The 22,344-nt window shown below is 40.3% G+C and overlaps 1 protein-coding gene across 1 annotated transcript in view; it reads right to left on the reverse strand.

The window, feature by feature from the left end:
- The window catches only part of UBL3 (ubiquitin like 3), a 258,473-nt gene that overhangs the window by 178,284 nt on the left and 57,845 nt on the right, over positions 1-22,344 (reverse strand). The window lies entirely within an intron of this gene.

Genomic DNA, 22,344 nt, shown 5'->3' on the forward strand with positions numbered 1-22,344 from the left:
TTTCTAGGGAAATTCTGCTCAAAATATTTAAAATTCTGCATCTTTAAGTAATAACTTTTTTCTGTATTAATTTAAAATGTAATTACTTAAAGACTGTCATGTAAATTGTGTTATTTTGACCAGTATAAAGTTTGCAGAATTTTAAGTTTTTTTGTGCAGAATTCCCCCAGGAGTAAGACCTGCATGCTCGTTTACAGCACACTTTAGTACCAGAGGACTATAGAAGCAGTAAGTAGGAAAGGTAAAGCAGGCATAATAAAAGGTTTCCCAGGAGTTTGATATCAGCTTGCTGTTAAATGTGGCCGGCTGTTTCCTCTTGTCTATAAAACAAATTTTAAGCCATTAAAAATTAACTGGTTTCACTGCCGTATGTAAGAGAGCAGCTAAAAAGGAGGGAGAACATGCAGCCTGAGTACTACCCACAAGCATTTCAAGCTTGGCACCAGTGTACAATAAAATGCCATACATTATTATAATGTGTTATTAGTGTGCCAAGTGCTTAGCAGTACTCCTTATCTAGTTAGAATTGTTAAATAGAAAACTTCTTTGTATCTCAAATCTTAAATACTTATTCATTTTTAATAAGGTTATTTGCATCAACGGATACCATAAATACAGAAATTCAGTCTAAGCTATAAAGATTCTGAAGATTTCTTGCTATTACATGCACATAAACCTTTGCCAATAATTTTAGATTGGAAAGTTTTTCCATCTTATAGGCTCATGCCCAAGTGGCTTACTTTTAAAATTGCCTTTTCGACCAGTCTTTTCCCTTCATGTTAACCTTTTCACAAATGAAAACTGCCCTAGCACTAAAGCTTGCAGTGCCACATCAGTTTCAATAACACCCAACCACTTTCTTCACACACTAGCACTGGTAGTGCTAGTAGTTGCTAGTAGTAGTAGTAGTTGCTAGTAGTTGCTTCCTACCTTTCGCCATAAGAATATGAATACTCTAGTTCAGGGGTCGGGAACCCATGGCTCGCGAGCCAGATATGGCTCTTTTGATGGCTGCATGTGGCTCGCTGACCCAGCTGCTCCCCGGTCCTCCTCCGCCCGGGCTTAAAATGCTGTCAGCCCGGGCGGAACGCGGCAGAATAGCTGGAGTCGGCGGCACTGGCATGGTCTCTTCTTCCCGCCCCCCCCCCCCCCCGGAAGAGGAAGTGGTGAGCATCGGGTGCGTGCGCGGGAAGAAGAGACCACGCTAGTGTGGTCAGCGTCGGCCCGAAGAGCAGAAGAGAGGCGCGCAGAAAAATGAAGAAGAATGTCAACCCCTGCGGCCGATGGGACTCCTCCGCCCGGGCTTAAAATGCTGTCAGCCCGGGCGGAACGCGGTAGAACAGCTGGAGTCGGCGGCACCGGCATGCTCTCTTCTTCCCGCCCCCGCCCCCCCCCTCCGGCCCGGAAGCGGAAGTGGTAAGCATCGGGTGCGTGCGGGGAAGAAGAGACCACGCTAGTGTGGTCAGCGTCGGTCCGACGAAAAGAAGACTGTGCAGCGCGGCTCGGAGGAAAATGAAGAAGAGCTTCAACCGCGGCCGATGGGACTCCTCCTCCGCGAGGGCTGAAAATGAAGGAGGTTAGCGTTGGGAGGAGGCTGCTGCTGCCGTGAGTTCCCGGGGTGGGGGAGAGAGAGAGTGAATGAGCGAGCAAGCATGTGTGTTTGAGATCCTGTGTGTGTGAATGAGAGATTGCATGTATGTGAATGATTGAGAGCCTGTATATGTGAAAGAGAGTATGTCTGTGATTGAGAGCCTGCCTTGAGAGAGAGAGCATGAATGTAAGTTTACGATTGGGAACCTGTATGTGTAAGTTTGTGATTGAAAACCTGTTTGTGTGAAAGAGTATGTGTGTATGATTGAGATCCTTTGTGTGTGAGAGAAATCATGTGTATGTATGATTAAGAGCCTGTGTGTATAAGTAAGGGAGAGAGCATGCGTGTCTGTGTGTGATTGAAAGCTGGTTTAGGTGATGGAGCATGTGAGTATGTGATTGAGAGCCTGTGTGTAAATGAGAGAAAGAGAGGACATGTTTGTAAGCATGTGACTGAGTCTGTGTGTGAGAGAAAAAGACAGCATGTATTTATGTGATTGAAAGCCTGTGTGTGTGTGTAAGCGTGAAAAGATAGACAGCATGTGTGTAAATGTGTAATTAAGAGCCTATATAAGTGAGAGAGAAAAAGCATGTGTATATGTGAGTACTGAGATCATGTGTGTATAGGTGTGTAATTGAGAGCCAGTGTGAGAGAGAGCGCTGGTATGTGACAGAGAGGAGAAAGTTCCAAGCAAACCACCCCTCCTCCTGCTAATTCAGAACAATCTCAGGACACCTGGATATCAAACGTTCCCAGGTATGCAGAGCAAAAAATTTATTGTATCCTTATTATTTTTCATTACTGGGTCTTTGTGTCTGCTATTTTGAAATATTTTGTTGGTATATGGAAATTTTTTATATGAGTTTTTAATTATTGGATATTCCACTCATCAGCTGTTTCGAAATATGTTCTTTTTGTTAGTACAGTTTTACTGCTGATGATTTTATATTTCTTGATTTGTTTTATAAGGATGGGTGATGTTTCTTTTTTCCTTTGTTACACTGCATACAGAGACTCTGGCTTGTTGCAGTTTCCAATTCAGTTTTTTCTGCATGCTTCTAGTTATGCGTTTTGGTCTCTTTATTCTATGTTAGGTGAGGGTCAGCACGTGATTCAGGTGAGGTTTTCTGCTGGCGTGTAGTTTCTGTGTAGGACTCTATAGCAGCCTGACTTGGTCCGTTTTCCTAATAGGAGATGTATTGGTGTCTTAAGGTCTGGTGTAATATTTTCAGAGACTTATTGTACTTTAAAAGTGTGATCTTACATAAAATGCACACATTTACTTGTATTTAGTTTTAAACATATTGTATGGCTCTCATGGAATTACATTTTAAAATATGTGGCGTCCATGGCTCTCTCAGCCAAAAAGGTTCCTGACCCCTGCTCTAGTTAGTGCTTCTGTTTATTTTGGGAGGGCGTTTCACTTAATTCCACTGATGCAGACTAGGTATGTTGGGACCTTTTTTATGATGTATAGGCTCTAATGCCTCCATAAATTAAGACTTACCTCTTGGATGCTGTACCAAGCTAGATAAAACCCTGTGTTTCCTATGGCTTCAAACGGACCTCTGCTAAGAGGAATGGCCCAATTTGATGGGTGGAAGAGAAATATTAGCAGTCAGGATGTTAGCTCCTTCATGTGGAAGTCTGAGATGGTGGGCTCCTACACTATATAAACTCTTGCCACCATCTTTTGAGTGTGCGTTTGTATTTTTTTTAGTTGACCCTCCCTGGGGCAGTATACTGTTTTGTTTTTAGGGAAGGACCTTTGGATCTCTGGACTGAGATCTGGGTAAAGTAAAAATGACAGGATGCCTTTCTCTAGTTTTACCATATCTGTCTGGAAACCTTTTCTTGTGAGGAGGAAGTTTTTTCCACCCTTCATTCCTCTGCAGCTTGATTTCCCCTTTTCTTAAGGCCTTATTTTGTTTTAGAGTACCCTAGGGCCCAGGGGCTCAGTTTCTTTTGTCATCTTGAGGGAGAGGAGAGTAGAGAGAATTGTCAGACCATCAATTTTCTATGTGGAGGAATGGATCATTATTCATTCCTACAGAGAAGGAATAGGAGGGGTCAGAGAAGGAAGTGGTACCCATCCAGTGCATCCACTATCCTCGCATCAAGATAATCAGAGAAGAGAGAGGAGTGTGGAGGTACCAACCTGATACAACATAAGGACATGAGGAGAATATGGAACAACTGGACTAAAAGGTATGAATAATTGAGACATTATATTATCTCCTATAAATTGAAAAACTATCCTATCCATCATTTAATGGGAAGAAGCTAAACAACTTATTTATTTATTGCTTTTATATACCGTCAATCTGTAAAACAATCTTAATGGTGTACAGAGGTTAAAACAAAAACTCGAAGAACAGAAATAAAATTTACAAATATAAAATCATTAAATTAAGTAAACAAAATTAAATTAAATATAAAAAGTAAAACAGCATAAAAATCAAAATAAAATATCAGATAAAACATTCAATAAGAGCATGCCAGACTGTTGAAAGAATCTCAGTTGTCGTAAGCCTTTTTTAAATAACCAAGTTTTCATGTTCTTTTTAAAAACCTCAAAATCTTTCTGAAGCCTTAGCTCACAAGGTAGCAAGATCCACAATTTTGGGCCTGCGATCGAAATTGCTCTCTCTCTCTCTAACTTCTGATAAATGAGCAGATCTTATGGTGGGGACTGTGAGTAGTCCTTTGTTTGTGGACCTTAGGTTCCTTTCAGGGGTATGCAGATGGAGTGAGGCATTTAGCCTACCTCAGAACTTGGACTGGATAAGGAACACAAACGATTAACTGGAATTTAAACAATTGGCTTTAATCACCGAATTAATGTTTTGGAAGTATAAGGTCACATATTTATTGATGAGCTGAAGTGTAAAGATTTGATTTGTAAATACCAAGAGTTGTAAAGAACGTTTTCATCAATTTCCTTTTCATTTCTCAAGATAATTTAAATTGGAAACCAGCTCAGCTTATTACTGCTGTTTACAACAACATTATTAGTGCTGTTTATTATAGATTTTTATTTTTAAATAAGATCTGAACACCCCCTCAAGGAATTCTGGACATTCAGATTATACTTACATGAAAGGACTTTAGCAGCTTAAACTGTTTTTAAAGTGTGGTCTTTGGAGTCCTGTGATGAGATACCAGCCCAGGGGTTACACACAGTCCTGACAAATGGCTCAGGTAGAGGAATACTTTTCCTCATTCTCTGGATTTGAGCACAAAGGCAACATTAGCTGCAGAATACCTATCAAGAGACAGCTCTCCCAGAGTAGAAGAGGTCTGAAAGACCACCCTGCTCTCTAACAATCATCACAATCCAGCAATGTTAAATCCTTCTTTCTTTACTGTCTGCTTGGGTTTCTCTCTTCATGTGATTGTTACTAAACCCGAGTTACAATGCAGTACAGTGTCCATTACCTAGAACGTTTTCCAAGATCTTTCTATCTTTGAGGGCTGAAAGTCTTTTGTTTGGGACATTTTCTAAGCATATTCTGTTGTTTGAGAGGAGACAACCATTGTGGGGAGTTTGCCAATTAGTATTTTATGCTTTATTGCTCAGGTATGTGTTTCATGCTCTGTATCTTTATACTACCTTTCTCGCACACAGTCTCTTGAATCTATTGGGGAATTCCTTTTAGATGCTTTTGAAATTAGTGGAGTAGGATCTTCGGTACTGCAATTGGAAGAGAAAATGGGTAAACTAGATGGGCCCTGCAGTCAATATTCCTTTCTAATTTTTTGTGGTGTATTTGCATAAAAAAGTTCTTGCGTGCAATGCATGGTACAAATTAGTGCGCAGAGTTCTTTGAAACACCATTCCATTTTCTTTTTCTTCTGCGTTTTTTTTTTTCCTGTTTCACCTGCACAGCTTACATGGAACACTGCTTGCAGTCTTCAAGTACTATTATATTTTATTTATATGGTGTTGTTTCCTAACCAGACAGACAAGTATGACATCAAACACTCATCTTTCTATGGACTGGAGAAGTTACACATTTATGTACCGAGGCGCTCCATGGGTAGAGAGACCATCAAGAAGGAGAAGCTATCCCTAGGAAGCACACTTCCAAACTCAGGATCTCTGATCAGCGTGTGTGGCAAGACTGGACTACATTGTCAGAGACATACCAGAAGGCATGAAACATCCTGGAGAATTTTCAAAAGCAACTTCTGTAAGTAAAAATGCTTTAGCCACAAAAATTGACCCTTTAAAAAATTACACTCACACACTGTATGCACATATTTTAACATGCATAAGGCAGAGGCATCTAGGTGGGGATGGAACTTATGCACAAATTTTGATTTTAGAAAGTATGCATGTATATTCTCTTGGCAAAACTATGCAGTATCTATTTTGTCTTGTTTTCATGCAGATGTAATGGTGTAAGTGCAGTTTTGCTGGGATAACTTTCAAAACAAACTTAACATGTCTAAGTTTGCTTTGAAAATTGGTGCAACTTGGGCACATAACCAGCAGCAAATTTAAGATGCCTTTCTAAAATGAATCCCTAAGTGTACAAAAATAGCTTTAAGGGGATGCAATCTCAGTTTATCATAACTAAGATTTATTATATAGGAGACTGTTATAATGAGGGACTATTATGCTTTATTTCTTCCTCCACAAAGTCCCTTAAGCCCAAGATGCTGTTATTAATTATACTCATGGCATTAAATTTATAATCAAGACATTTTATCCAGGAACATCTTGCAAATGTTCATTAAAATTCAGTTCATGCATCATGTCACACTAAGCAATAATAAAGCACTTTTAAGCGATACTAGATGGCATCACAGCATGTGTCACATTCTGGCACGCTGGATGCATATATTCCACTAACAGGAGTGGTACAGGGCTCTACAGCCAAGCAGGGCAGAGTCTTCTGCCTGGCTGGCCACCTCCCCCTTGGGATTAGCCCGCAAGTTCTAGTGGATGGCAGGACTTCTCTGACAGGACACATGGCAGGCTGTGGTCAGGGCAGGCCGTGTTCAGGCAGAAATTGGGACAGATGAAGATCAAACGGGGTCAGAACCCAAGGCAGGCAGAGAACAGCAAAGCAAGGGAAGAAGTCAATCCGGGTCAGCAACAGAAGATCAATCTGCGGGAGGCTGACAGGCTGGGCAGAACGGAAGCACAGACAGACATGACAGGATCACGTAAAACACACAGGCGGGAACAAGATAAAACAAGGGTTAACTGGGACAGAGAAGCAAGGCAGGGGGTGGGCAGACTAGTTGGGCCACTGGGAGGTCTGGGCAAAACAGGGAACACAGAGACAGGACAGGCCACTGGGAGGCCCAGACAAGGCACAGAAAGCTAGGCCACCAGAAGATCTAGACAGGCCACTGGAAGGCAACTGGGAGGCCCACAGGAACAGGAAGGGCACTGGAAGACCCACAGGAAACAGGACAGATAGGCAAGGTACACAGAAAAAGACAAAACAAGACATGAAGGCTTAAACAGATCACACTGGGAACATGGACAAGGCAGAGATATAGAAATAGGCTAGGCCACCGGGAGACCTAGACCCATTGACAAGAAGGGCCACTGGGAGACCAAGGAAGCTGAAGGGCCTCAATCAGGGCCAGACAGAACAAGGCAAGGAAAGAACACGACACTATATATACACTGATACCGGCAAACAGGAACCAATGGCAAGATAAGGTAACTGTAAGACGAGGCAAAACAGACAACAGATAAAAAAAAATGAACACAGGGAGGCCGAGACAGGAACTAGAGAAACGAACAGGGACAAGACAAGTCCAGACAAGAAGATGTAAACAGGCAACACTGGGAACAAAGCAAGGCAAGGAGGCTAAGGCCGCATGAAAACAAGGCAAGGCAAGAAGGCCGCAAAGGCCACACAGTAACAAGTGCTAGGTTGGCCAGAGCAAATAGCCGAGGTGACTCAATGAGGCACCTTGGAATCTGTGAGGGAGGTTTTTATAGGTCTGGCCTTGCTGCATCATGCAACCTTCAAGGCGGCAGCTAGGGCATATCCCAGTGAGGACCCCCTGCTGGCAGTAGGGGGGAGGGGGGGGGCGGGCTAGCAGCCAAAATTGTGATAACATGCTTAAGGTTTGTGGTGTCCCCTTGAAGGAACATACAGAAAAACTGTAACGGGGGGGGGGGGGGGGGGGGGGTCACAAGAGGATAGGATGACAAAATAGATACTACAGAAGGAACATTATTTTGGCTGTTACTGCTGTGAGAGTAAAAGTAAACTAAAAGGCAGTTATTAACTTTTTAAATAGTGCTAAAACAAGGAGACACTCCACTAAACTAACAACCAGCAGATTTAAAACAAATAGTAGAAGACTTTTTTGTTTTTACTTCTTTGTGCTGTCAAACTATGGCATCTGTTACCAGAGGATATGGTCATCGCAACTAGCATAGCTGGATTTAAAAGAAGTTTGGACAAGTTCCTGGAGGAAAAGTCCATAAAACATTATTAGCCAGGTAGACTAAAGAAAGATAGTGCTATCCCTGGAAGTACGTTACAGGAGTCTATCCCAGGAGTGCTATCCCAGGAAGTTACAGTCATCGGATCTGCTGGGTATTTGTGACGTGGACTGGCCGCTATCAGAGACAGGATTCTGGGCTCAATGGACCTTGATCTGACCCAACATGGCATTTGTTAAGTTCTTTTAATATATTTATTTATTGCTTATACAATAATGCCAAGAAATCATTCTTGTACAGAAACAGAGAAAAACATATTGATGAAAAAATTTCAATTAAAACAAGAAATATTTTTCAATTCTTAGCCCACAATTCTTGGGGAAGAGTGTAGAGAAATGTGAGGAATCATATTATAAAAGGAAAAGAAAAAGGCTAAAACCTAGTTAAACTTAGCAAATACATATTTAGCCATCAGCACGAGGGACAGAAAACATAGGAAAAGAAGCACTCAATGGAGAGATGGAAGATTGCCTTTGAGTTATAAAATTAGTCAACTGCAAGGTGTCATAAAAGATATATTTGACCCCCTGCAGCTTGATCACACATTTACGGGGGAAATATAACCAAAACCCTAGGATGCCTCATAAGAAACCTTTTCTTTCTAAGCTGGGTAGCTTTAGACACATCAAGAAACATGTTAACACGAAAATTCAAAAAAGAGGAAATCCTGTTTCTAAAGAAATATCTCATCACTAAGTCCCGATCCAAGTCTACTACAAAAGGAGCAATCAAAGTTGCAGCAATAGTTTCAACAGTACCAGAATTTTCCAAAAAAAACGTAATATTCAGGACATCCAAAGAAGTTTGTAATTCTAAATCCTGACCAGGACTCTTCTTCGCTGATGGTAAATAATACACCTAGGCCAAATGTGGTACTATATTCTCTGGAATTTTCAGTAGCTCCATGAAATATCTTAACATCTGAGAAGGTGATAACATTTTTGGCTAGGGAAAATGTATTCATCTGATGTTCCTAGATCTCACCACATTTTCTAAGCATTCAATTTTATATTGCAGGGCCATATGGCCTTTAGTTATATTTCCAACATTATCTTTAAGTGAAGAAATCTGAGGTTGAAATTCTGAAACTTGAGCAGACAGTTTTTCCAGATCTTTTTTAGAAGTTTGTAGCAATTCAGTTAGAGACTGCTATGAGATAACATACTGTCCAAGCTGAGAGGAAAGACCAGCAATTGCTTCCCAGATAGAATCAAGGGTGATAGTTTTTGAAAGGTGAAATTCTTCTATCCCTTTAGTTGTTACCTGAGGCGGGGGCAAATTCCCCAACAGGTCAGACACTGGCAAAGTAGAGGAAACGCCATCTTGTCCAGTGAGCGTTCCCCTTGCCCCTTCAAGCTTCCTCCAACACAGGCAGCGTCGATCCAGCTGGCACACTCAATGTAGGTCCCAAGGACCCTTCAGGGCTAGGATCCACAGCAGCATGGAAAATGGACTCGATACCAGCACCTGGAATAGGCTTCACAAGAGGATAATGGCACTCTGGAGAGAGAGATGTGTTAAGGTCCAAGAGGAGCGATGCTGAATCATTGTGCGCCATGCCATCCAAGGATGCATTTTTGTATAGATGCCATTCCCCCACTGCTAACCACAACAAACTTGTCGATCGGGCCAGTGGTCATTGGTGAGGAGACCTTTTTTTCCCCCCCATCAAGAAAAGGGGAAAAAAAAGGTCAGAAGGAAAATAAAGCTTAAAGATCCACCAGTCTCAGAAGGAGAGATCACTGGCAGCAGCCATCTTGGTGTTATGTTCTTAAGAGGATGGGGATGGCATGTTGATAACAGCTTAATTACCCATTCTACCCCACTCATGATTTTATAAACTTCAATCATGTCCCCTCTCAGTCTTCTCTTTTTCAAGTTGAAGAGGCCTACCCTGCATAGCCTCTCATCATATGGGAGTTGTTCCATTCTCCTTATTTTTGTTGCCCTCTTCTGCATCTTTTCTAGTTTCATTGTACTTTATTGAGATGGTGCAACCAGAACTGCATGCAGTACTCAAGGTATGGTCACACCATGGATTGATAGAGAGGCAATATATTTCATATTTTATTCTCCATTCCTTTTTTGATTATTCCTAACATTCTATTTCCTTTTTGACTACCGCCACCACAAAGTGAGCTGAAGATTTCAATGTATTCTCCACAAGAACTCCAAGGTCCTTTCCCAGGTGTTGACTACCTCAGTTACTTATCTTTAGATTGTTATGTCTAAACGAAATCAATATCTAGATTATATCTAGGAGAACAATATTCAGAGTAAGAAAATGTATGATGTACTTATAACAGGGGTCCCCAAATCTGGCCCTCAAGAGCGGCAGACCAGTCTGGTTTTCAGGAATACCAATGAATATGCATGAGTTCTATTTGCATGATCTGCTTCCATTGAATGGAAATATACCTCAACATATTCATTTTGGAAATCCTGAAAACCTGACTGTATTGAGGCCCTTGAGGCTAATTTAGAGGACCCCTGACATATTTTTGGCACTTAAAGTGATATTAAGTGATTGGAAAAATGGCAAATGTATTTATCATTATTGGTGGCAGAACACTATTGGCATAATTTATCAGTATAAAATGTATATGGTCAAAAAAATATAACAGATCAAGAAATTTTTCCAACATGTGGGAATCTCTCAAAGTATTGTTCAGGTGCAATGTAACATTCACTTATTGAAAATGTAATGCACATCCCTTTCTTTATGTCATGTCTATTTGTTGTTTTTGTTTGTTTAATATGTTTATCAGAGCATAAGTAATTTAAACAAAAGTCAAGAAGCTTTTTTGTTTGCCCTATTGTGTTTTGCCACAGTACATATGGCAAGGAGCATAGCACAATGTCATCTCCAGTGGGTGTGCGATTGGTGTCCTTGCCTTTAATCCAGATGTTGCAGAATATTAACTAACAACCTGTGGGGTGGATCCATTTACACAGAAGTCAATATTCAAAAGCCTAGATGGATAACTCACAGGTTATCCATCTAAATGGCAAAGCTTCCTATATTCAGCCAGGTGTCCAGTTAAATTGTAACTGGACAAGTCATTATCTGGCTATAATTTAGCTGGATTAAAAAAAAAAAAAAAAAAAAAGACGTTCCGGGGCATGCCAAAGTTATCCAGCTAATTTAGCCCAATTTCAGTTATATCTGGCTATGTTAGCTGGATTACTTGCCACTTACCTGCTTCGGTCCCCTCATGGTATTTATCCAGCTCAGACATTCATCTTTCGTTATGATCCTCCCTTTGAAACTGTTTCCACCCTTGAAGTTTCCAAGGCTCTCTCTAAAGTAAACACTTCTTTTTGTCCTTTGAACACTTGGGATCCAATATTATTTAGAGTCTTAAAGCAGTTAGTTGCTCCACCTTTAGCTAACATTATAAACTTGTCTCTAAGTGAAGGAATAGTTCCTCCTATGCTTGCAAAAAAAATAAAAAAATAAATAAATGATTATCCTATCAATTAAAAAAAAACAAGGTTTGGACTTTTCAAAGCTATCGACTGATTGATCTCTTCATTTCCTTTTGAAGTGAAGATTCTTGAGTTCATTGTTCTTCAACAGCTAAAAGATTTTCTTCAATTTGGTTTTCACAAGGCCCTCGGTAAGGAAACATTACTTAAATCATTAATAGACTATTCGCAGGGACGTAGACTATGGTATGAAGTATCTGCTGGTTTTCCTGAATATTTCATCGGCCTTTGATACCCTGGACCATCAGATATTACTGTTTCGTCTCAGAGAGATAGTCTTGTCTGGACTCATACATTCTTGGATCAAGTCCTACCTGTCTGATTACTCACATCAAGTCAGAATCAACACCAATTGTTCCCCTTTGTATGATATTCCCACCGGAGTTCCGCAAGGCTCTTCTCTCTCTGCTCTACTTTTTAATATCTGTCAAGCACTAAGTGGCAAGTTACTTGCAGGACTCTGTGTGCGATATTGTATCTATGCAGATGATATTCAGTTCTACACTGAATTGTAATCTTCCAGGGCTGACACCTCTAGATTGATATCTCTTTACATGTCCACTATTAAATCCTGGATGACACACAACAAATTATCTTTGAACTTGATGAAAACTGACCTTTTGGTATTACAGCATATTTCCATCTCTGATATCCCTGTCACACTATTATGAAATAAAGTGTCATTGATTATTTCTCCTCATGTTAAAAGCCTTGGTGTCTGGTTAGACTCCAAACTTTCTTTCCAGCAACAAATTAAACTATTAGATCTGTTTTTTACAAATTACAACTACTTCATGGCCTTAAGCTTTAATTTACCATCTTTCGACTAGTGCAATGTGGTTTACCTAGGTCTCCCTACTGTGGCCTTAAAAGCATTTCAGCTACTACAAAATGCCACTTCAAGGCTTATTTCTGGCATGCACATTAGTGAGCATATTTCACCCGTGCTCTATAAACTACATTGGCTTCCAATTCAGTGGCATATAAAGTATAACACTTCTGTTATGATACATCATCTACTTCAGATTGTTTTCCCATGTAAAAGAATTAATCTTCTTAAGATCTACACTCCTACTCGTAATCTATGTTCACAGAACAGAGGCTTATTGGAGGTTCCCTTGCACAAATTAGCCTGGCATCAAGAGACTAAAAAAAGAACCTTGTCTATTCCAGAACATTGCCTGTCCTGCAATTCATTACTCACCCAGCTGCAGCAAGAGACAAATACAAAAAAAATGTAAAGCTGAACTGAAGACTTACCTGTTCAACTTAGTCTTCATGTGATTACTATGATCTTGATGCTTACATTTTAACTGACATGCAGAGTAGCTGCTATATGCACATGGTTTATTCATTTTGTTTATTCTATTACTAGCCGTTAAGCTAGGCTAGTAATAGAATAAACAGGTAAGGGCTACATTAAAAAAAATTTTTCGGTCCATTTCCTTCCCCTCCCTCTGCCTTCCAACTCCCCCTCATTCTCCCTTCCACCTCCCTCTCCCCCTCATTCTCCCTTCCACCTCCCTCTTCCTCTCCCCCTCATTCTCCCTTCCCTCCCCCTCCCACCCCTATTCTCCCTCCCTCTCACCTCCCTCCCCCCTCCCCTCAGTCACTCCCCCTCTCTCAATCCCCTCCCAACTCATTCACAACTCCTTCAGATGGCGCAGACGGAACATCTCCGGGAGGGGGAGGTCCCTTCCTCCCTTGCGCGCGCCGCCGCCGCTACTGGTCCTCGCCGCCACCGCCGCTACTGCTCCTTCCAGCGCCATTTTTGTTAACAGGCAAGCTCTGACCGATGTGCTCACCCACACATGTGCGGTAGAACTCTCTCTACTGCGCATTTGCGGCACGTCAGTCAGGGCTCCTTTATCGAGTAGATGATATTTTATAGTATGTCTAAATAATTATGTATTTTTTTTTTTATTGTAAATCAAGACCCTTTGTGCATTTGGCGATTCGTAAATGTTAATAAACTAAGTAGCCATCCTGTTAAAAAAAAAAAAAAAGCAAAGCTGCAGGTCTCCATGTTTGATTCCAACCTCCCACACTAATAATTTCTCCTGCCTCTTGAACAGCATCCCCCCCCCCCCCCGAAACCTTCCAACACAAAGAGTTGAGGGTCATTCCCTCGTTCAGCCTCCTTCCCCAGAGAAGAATAAAAATAATCCAATCTCCTTGGCCCCTCCACCCACTCATGCTATTCACTTCCCCCACCCCCCAGGACCTTCCTCACAGCCACATTTCAAGAGTAGACTCTGGATTGCTTTCAGTACAGCTAGCCACAGCTACGCTGGAAGTGTAACTTAGCAGTGCAATTGCTTAGTGACCAGATGGGAGCTCAGAGATGTGCTGGCGGGCCCACTGAAAGGCCTGTTCAATAGATTCCTGGAAACAGGGAGTGGTACCACAAGACTGGAGAAGGGCGGTGGTGGTCCCGCTTCACAAAGGTGCTAGCAGAGAGAAGACTGGAAACTACAAGCCTGTTCGCCTCACTTTGGTGATGGGAAAATTAATGGAGACTCTGCTGAAGGATAGGATAGCGAATTATCTACAATCCCTTGGGTTGCTGGACCCAAGGGAACATGGTTTCGCCAGAGGAAGGTCATGTCAAATAAATCTGACAGATTTTCTTTTTGATTGGGTGACTAGAGAATTAGATCCAGGAAGAGCACTCAATGTGATTTACTTGTATTTCAGCAAAGCTTTTGATACAGTCCTGCATAGGAAGCTCATGAATAAAATGAGAAACTTGGGAGTGGGTGCCAAGGTGGTGCAGTGGATTACAGATTGGTTGATTTGAAAGGAGAAAACATGTAATGATAAATGGAACCTACTCTGAAGAGAGAACATTGATAAGTGGAGTACCTCAAGGATCAATTTTGGGACCTGTTCTGTTCAATATCTTTGAGAGTGACATTGCGGAGGGGTTAGAAGGAAAAGTTTATCTTTTTGCAGATGATGCTAAGATCTGCAACAGAGTGGACATGCCTGAAAGTGTGGACAAAATGAAGAGAGATTTAACAAAGCCTGAAGAGTGGTCATAAGGTATGGCAGGTGGGACTCAATGGCAAGAAGTCATGCAGTTGGGCTGCGATGGGGGGGGGGGGGGGGGGGGTGAAAGGCTAATGTGCATGGATCGGGAGAAGGTCCTTGGGGTGATAGCATCTGGTGATCTGAAGGCAGAGAAGCATTTTGACAAAGCGGTGGCTAAAGCCAGAGGGATGCTGAACTGCACAGTGAGAGGAATAACCAGCAAGAAAAAGAAGGTGATAATGCCCTTGTATAGGTCTTATAGAAACATAGAAACATAGAAATGACGGCAGAAGAAGACCAAACGGCCCATCCAGTCTGCCCAGCAAGCTTCACACATTTTTTCTCTCATACTTATCTGTTTCTTTTAGCTCTTGGTTCTATTTCCCTTCCTCCCCCACCATTAATGTAGAGAGCAGTGATGGAGCTGCATCCAAGTGAAATATCTAGCTTGATTAGTTAGGGGGTAGTAGGGGTAGTAACCGCCGCAATAAGCAAGCTACACCCATGCTTATTTGTTTTAACCCAGACTATGTTATACAGCCCTTATTGGTTGGTTTTCTTCTCCCCTGCCGTTGAAGCAGAGAGCTATGCTGGATATGCATCTAAAGTGAAGTATCAGGCACATTTGGTTTGGGGTAGTAACCGCCGTAACAAGCCAGCTACTCCCCGCTTTGTGAGTGTGAATCCTTTTTTCTTCTCCCCTGCCGTTGAAGCTATGCTGGGTATGCGTGAAGTATCAGTTTTTCTTCTCCCCTGCCGTTGGAGCAGAGAGCTATGCTGGATGTGCATCGAAAGTGAAGTATCAGGCACATTTGGTTTGGGGTAGTAACCGCCGTCTTTGTTGGAGTCTGCTTCACTTCAAGTCCTGTGTTCAGTTCTGGAGACCATATTGCCAAAGAGAGAGAAAGACCTATGAGGAGAGGCTGCAGCATCTAAATATGTATACCCCAGAGGAGAGGAGATGCAGAAGAGATATGTTACAGACCCTTCAGGTACCTGAAAGATATTAATGATATACAAACATCAAACCTTTTCCATTGGAAAGGAAACTATACAACTAAGGGTTACAATATGAAACTCAAGGGGGGACAACTCAGAATAAACATCAGGAAATATTTTTTCACAAGAAGAGGATTAGTGGATGCCTGGAATGCCCTCCCAGAAGAAGTGGTGCAGACGAGAACAGCAATAGAGTTCAAGTGTATGGGATAAACACTGCAGATCCTTAGAGTCTTGAGGATCAAAATGAAGAAATGGGGTAATCTATGTATGTGGCAGTTACTACCATAAGCCACTTGTTGGGTAGATTGGATGGACCACTTGTTTTTATCTGCCATCATGCTATGTTACTATGCTATGTTAACGTTGGGTGTAACATTTCTGCATGTGGGTAACTTGCACAGAGCAGCAGTTACTACCTGTGCTGACTCAATGGACCTTTTGGTCTTTATGTGCTGTCAACTATATTACTATTCCCTAATTAAAAAGGTAAATGCTTTGAAAGTTTGCTATCACCAGAAATGTTCTTCATTTAACCCATCTATATTGAATATTCTTCCTTTCATTTAGTTTTATAACATAAAAAATGATATAACTAATTTATAGATGTTAAATAATTATTTATAAAGATGAGTGGTTATTTCTGTATATGTTAGAGATAATGAATATTAAACATTCCAAGAAACTAAAATATATACATTTTAATTAGCTAGCTTGGGACGAATGTCAACTAAATACATACAAAATATGAAGGGTGGGTTCCAACACCATATGCTGGTTTTTCATCAGATCCAACTTGGAAACTAATGGACATAAATATATTAATTTCTGCTTTCTCAAGACAGCCTACACCTCTCTAGGGACAATGCATAGAACATATTTACATAAATCGAGGGTTTCAAACACCAGAACTTTTCACAAGCAGTTTAGGGATGCTCACAGAATAAAATTCTGGTCTCAGTTGCTAATTCAGCTTGATCATCAACTTACACTGGAACATTATCCACTTACACTTGTAAGATTATTTAAAGTTTAGAAATTTTGTAAAATCTTGGCTGTTTATATTGGCTATTTAATTGCTTTTATTTTAATTGCTGATACAGTTATCTGATTTTTAAGACAGCTATATTTGACAGTTTTGCTTTTAATATTTGCTGTCTAGCTGTTGATTGATTTTTTCATTTCTATTATTTCAATAGTATTTCTTTATGATTTTTAAAGTTTCTGTTGTTTTTGCACTATGTGTATTTTAGTATGTCGCCCAGAGCTCAGCCTACACTCCTCCATTACCTAGGCCTAAAGCCTTCCTAGAAGCAGCCTACTCCTAGCTGCAGCACCAATCCACATGTCTGCACCATCTGCTGGAGACAGAGAAATACAAAAGAGTTGAAGGTAGCACCAGACTTTATAGAGTAGTGAAGTTACATTTCAACTTTTTTCTCTGTATCCATCTGTTGGTAGGAATCTGGAGTAGTCTGGCAAGGATAAGGAAAAAGATTTGGAATGAAATATTAGAGCCAGATAGGTTAATATTTTTGGAGACCCTACTGCTAAACTTTTCAGAGACAGAAATCTACTTGAATGAGATTTTCAAGAAGCTTCAACCTAGCAATTACAAAGAAGCAGCAGCAGAGGCACAATCACCCAGGAATCAATGGACAAGTGTTTTAAATAACTTTTTAAAGCATTGGTAAATCGTACTTTTATTTTGAATGTGTATGGTATATAAATGTACACAAAAAAAAAGAGTTGGAACAAATAAAAAAAAAGTCAATTAACAATTCAACATTTTTGTCTCATTATGGAACATTTGTCACAGAGTTAATGGATTAATGACATTTTTCTGTCATTTATTAAAGTTTGGGGTGCTTGGTGGTTCTTTTTCTAAATAGTGTTGTTGTCCTAGGAAGCTCTGCACCCACCCTTCATCATTATTTTCTGTTTTCACCTGGCCTTTTCGTCCCTGTATTCTACATATAAATGAATGCCTTTTTTTTTTTCCTTTTTAGGACATTTTGGAATTATGTCAGCTATATTCTTCACATTCTGCAGGTATATTATTTGGACTGCTCACTAAAAGAATTAAAGAATAGCGAGCAATAGATCCATGGCAAAGCAGCTACAGGTTAATATCAGAATCCACAGGACCCTATATCCTATAATGATTTTCTAGAAAGCAAATATAATAAGCAGCACTAAAAGGTTTGAGCCAATTAGATTTACAAATGAATGGTCTACCTTCAAACAGATGGAGTCTCCCTCCATGCCCTGAGGCTTCCTGCCCAGCTTCCTTAACTCTAACTAGAGTACCGGTATTTCTTTCTGAGGAAATTAAAAGGTTACCACTCTTTTCTATCACTCATGTAAAATACAAAGGAAAAGACCATTAACAGCAAACAAATGTATACACACTTCCACCAGGATTATACATAATATAAGAATTCTCATTTCAAGAAGCCCCTTGATAATGTCACTGCAAACAGTGGCTTTTTTAATGTAACCTGTCTAATTTTCAACCTTCAGTTGATAACTAACAAGAAATTGAACTGTTATGCTTTACTGTGTATGTTAACTGTAATCTGCTGAGATTGGATCAGCAGAATAGAAATTGTAGAAATAAATAAATTAGTACACACACACAGTTTGCTGTTTATTTGGTATTCACAACATAATGTAAAAAAGGCTTTGAAAAAGGGCTAATTGCTTAACTATAATCTAAGACCCTGAAGTCAGAAAGCAGACACGCCCGAACAATCCAAATGTCTCATTTATCCCCGACAACAGTGCTGAACACTAGAAGTCATTAACAATATTCAATAAATAACCAGAGATTAAGCAAAACAAAAAGCCACCCCATTCTTATGCTTTGAAACAGTCTTCGATTCTGGTGCAATTCCAAAGGCTTCTGTTTGAAAAGAAATTGACTACTCAGAGTTTTGTTTTAGCCAGGTTTCTTTGATCAGTGTTTCCTCATGCACTATGTAGAAAAAAAAAACAAAAAACCTTTTCTTAACAGCATACTGTTGCCTCTTTTTAATTATCTTCCTAAGGTGAGAGACAAATTTCAAATGAACTGAAAGACTAAAAGGTGCAGGAGGAAGCCACTGGATCCAGAATCCACAAAATAAAAATAAAATACAATTTCTATATTTAAAAATAAACTATTCAAGACTATCATCAGTGCTGGTCTTGGAATCTCAAAGTGGCACATACACGAGCTTCCTTTTGTATTTTTAGCACATGAAGCAGAAAGTAAAGAATGCAGGAAACAATGTGATTTGTTCAAACTTAGATCAGTGCAGGAAGAAATCACTGTAGTGGAGATATAATTAAACAGCAAAAATATGAAATTTTACTTTTTGATCAATAGAACAATTACATACACAGCAATCACATACACAATGATACTAAAAGCCAGTCCTTTAATGTGCTCGTCCACATGCTGGTGGCTAGATCAGGATATCGATCCATTGCTTTTTCTAATTGGAAGTTCTTTTTATGTCAAATTTTATTTAACTAGTTTTTTTCAATTCCTTCCCTGGAAGTGTTCACAGTCCTTGGAGAGAACAGGGAGCCTGAGCCATCACACAACAGCACTATCTAAGGTCAGATTAGCATGCCCATGCATCGGGATCCTCAAGTCTATGGCGAGGATCCCCAAGCTATGACCCACAGACTATCTTTTTATGGCCAGCCAAAATCTCCCTGGCTAGTGGCTGAATTGGCCCACAGAACTGTTAGTTTGGCCACTGGCATGGCAGAACAGCAGTGGAGGCACAGAGAGCAGGGCAGAGAGTCCCCCTCTCCAGATATGGAACTACAATGTATCGATGGGAGGGGAGGCACCCCTATGATTCCTTGTGGGTGGGGGTGGGTGGGAGGCAGCCTGAGCCTCTTTAATCGAATATCAGGACTGGGGCCAGCTTATAATACTGGCCCCATCTTAAGTCTTAGCAAAGGTTTTGCAGAAGGCTTTTGTATTAAGTTTTGAGAGGGGAGGGAGGAGATTAGCGCTCTCAATCTTTTGCTGGTTTTGATAATGACAGCACTAATTTAGCCAGATATCTTTTCTAGATAGTCTGTAAAGTAGTACGTTATCCAGCTGCACAAGGCCGGATAACTAAAAATCTACTCGGTTAGGTTTCTTGTTATCCAACTACACGTAGCCAGATAACTTTAGGCTGGCAAATTCAGCAGGATGTTTCTCCCGCTGAATATATGGGACAAGTTATCCAGCTAACTGCAGCCACATAACTTATCCACTAAACGTCCTACTGAATATGGAGCCCCTTTGTGGACAGTAATTGTGAACTCTGAGAAAATTGCTTCTTCAAAAATGGATGCTATGCTGTGGACTTTGGGGGAGTCTTTCTTCAAAGGTGGGGAACATTCTCAGATGTTTGAAATTAATATTAATATTGTTAGTTACTTTGATGTTAACTTAATTTTTTTTTTTTTTATTCTTTGCCATCAAATATCTCACCTATGTTCAATTAATCATTTATATATGTTAGATTTATGCGTTCTATGTAACAGCTGTGCCTCTTTTCTGGCCAGCTACCTGTTCTCTGTAAACTGGTACGATGTGTATACGGCTATCGGTATATAAAAATGTTAAATAAATAAATAAACAAACAAATAAAAAAATATGAAAATATGAAAATAAGGGAAGCTCATGATAAATGTGTCATTACAGGAATATAATGTGGCGCTTATGAATTTTATATCATAAATTAGAGAATACAGGTAATCAATCAAGGAAGTATCTTAGGTGCCTCAACTTTCCTAGATGCCCCTCTTTTGGTCTTGGCCCCTATAGAGCTACTAAGAAAACTCTTATCTGGATTTGTTAAAAAGTATCTAAAGAAGCAATAGCGTCAGTAGTAAAGTTTATTTGCCTATTCGAGAAATGCCTAAGTCGGTTTCTTCAGTGAATGTGGGCACTGGAGACCTTGACCTTACTGGTTTTCTTGAAAATTCTTCTTCCGAAAACGTGGAAAGGTCAACTTTTGTGGTTACTTTTGCATGTGAGACTGATAAAGATTGGACACCCAAGCCTTTTTCCTGTTTCAATGATAATTCATTTTATGGGCAACTTATCTCACTTTTTCCAAATGTTTTGAGAGAGACTCAATGGAGCAAGGTTTTTCTTAAATCCAAACAGAAAGGGGTAGATTTCAAAGATGCATACTGTTGGGGTTACTACAACAGGAATTGGAATGGAGCAGTGGCCTGATAACCAGGGTTAAATTCCTGATTCTCCCACTGACGCCTCTTGTGACCTTTGGCAAGTCACTTCACCTTCCATTGCCTCAGATACCAACTTAGGGAGGATTTTACTATACTGCTATATTTTACAGTGGAAAGGGTGAAATTCACGGGGAGGATGGGGGGAGGCATTCTCATTATATTGGACTCCACAGGGAAAACCAACAGTTGTTTCCCCCATTCACATATTCTTATTACTTCTTGGCAGAAAGTTCATGACCCTGTGCTTCTTTGTTGACACAGAACATGGCTACTTAATTGTTGGTTTGAATGAGAATGATTTTTTCCCATGACTTCTGTAATGCTTTATATGTTGATCTCCCAAATACTGTTCTGAGACCTTTACAGTTAGTTCAGGATGCTGCTGCGCATGTCTCATCTGGTGTTGAATTTCATGACAACATATCTCTTATCTAGACTGAACTGCATTGGCTTCTCATTAAATGGAGAATTATGTAAAAGCTGGGAGTTATCTTCAACCTTCTCAATAATGATCATCTAAGCTATGTGAGCTCTGTCTTAAAAATGTATAGGCCGCCACGTGCTCTACGATCTGCTCAAAAGACTTTTCTTGAGGTTCCAACTGTGAAGCTTGCCTACTTTAACATCACATCCTTGTGGAATTCCCTTCCGGATGAGATTAGGTCAGAGCCTTGAGGTAAGTCCTTTAAGAGGCTTTTTAAAACTTTCTTATTTAAAAATACTTTGGTAGATGTGTAGCTTATTTTATTTTTGTATCGGATTGCTGATTTTGTATGAATGTTATTTTATATGTCAATGTTGTTCCTTTTGATTACGAAATTTATGATGTTGCGAAATACACATTTTAATAAACCAAAAATCATGAGTGATCACTCACAGCTCTACAAAGTTAAAGTGAAACTGCCTTTCTGCCGCCCAAGTTCCTTGGATTTGGAAGGGTCCTGTGTGAGCTCCCCATCACTTGGTTGAGGCATCTGTTGCTAAGTTACCTGATAAGAAAGTAGCTAAAGTGGTGCTCCTTCCTGAAAGATGTAGCGTTCTAACCATCTGTGAATCTCTTGCCTCATTTCTTGTGAGATATTCACTAAAGTCATTAAGGGCTGTCAGCTGATTCCACTGGGAGTGGAGGCCAATTGCAGGAGTCGCACGTGAAAGCATGATGGTGATACACGAACGGCTACCACAATATGGCATAAAATTAAACAAAAAAATAAACTAAAAAAAAAAAAAATAGAAGCAATGATCTGCTAGCGTACCATGGACATCATCATGCAAGCTGCTGACCATCAACCAAGCCATTTGGTGTGCTCCAATGGAGATTGATGAGGATCAGGCTATCGTATCCAATACCGTATACAATGACTAGATAAGATGGTGTATGGACTCCTACACAATGAGGAGCAGCTGTCAGTATGCAAAACCATGCCTTGAAGGAAGAAATTACTTCAGTTTCTGCATTCAATCATATTTTATCATGTAAAACTGATAAGCAGAAATATGA

Source organism: Rhinatrema bivittatum, chromosome 5 (assembly GCF_901001135.1).
Source record: "Rhinatrema bivittatum chromosome 5, aRhiBiv1.1, whole genome shotgun sequence".
In the NCBI taxonomy this organism is placed as follows: domain Eukaryota; kingdom Metazoa; phylum Chordata; class Amphibia; order Gymnophiona; family Rhinatrematidae; genus Rhinatrema; species Rhinatrema bivittatum.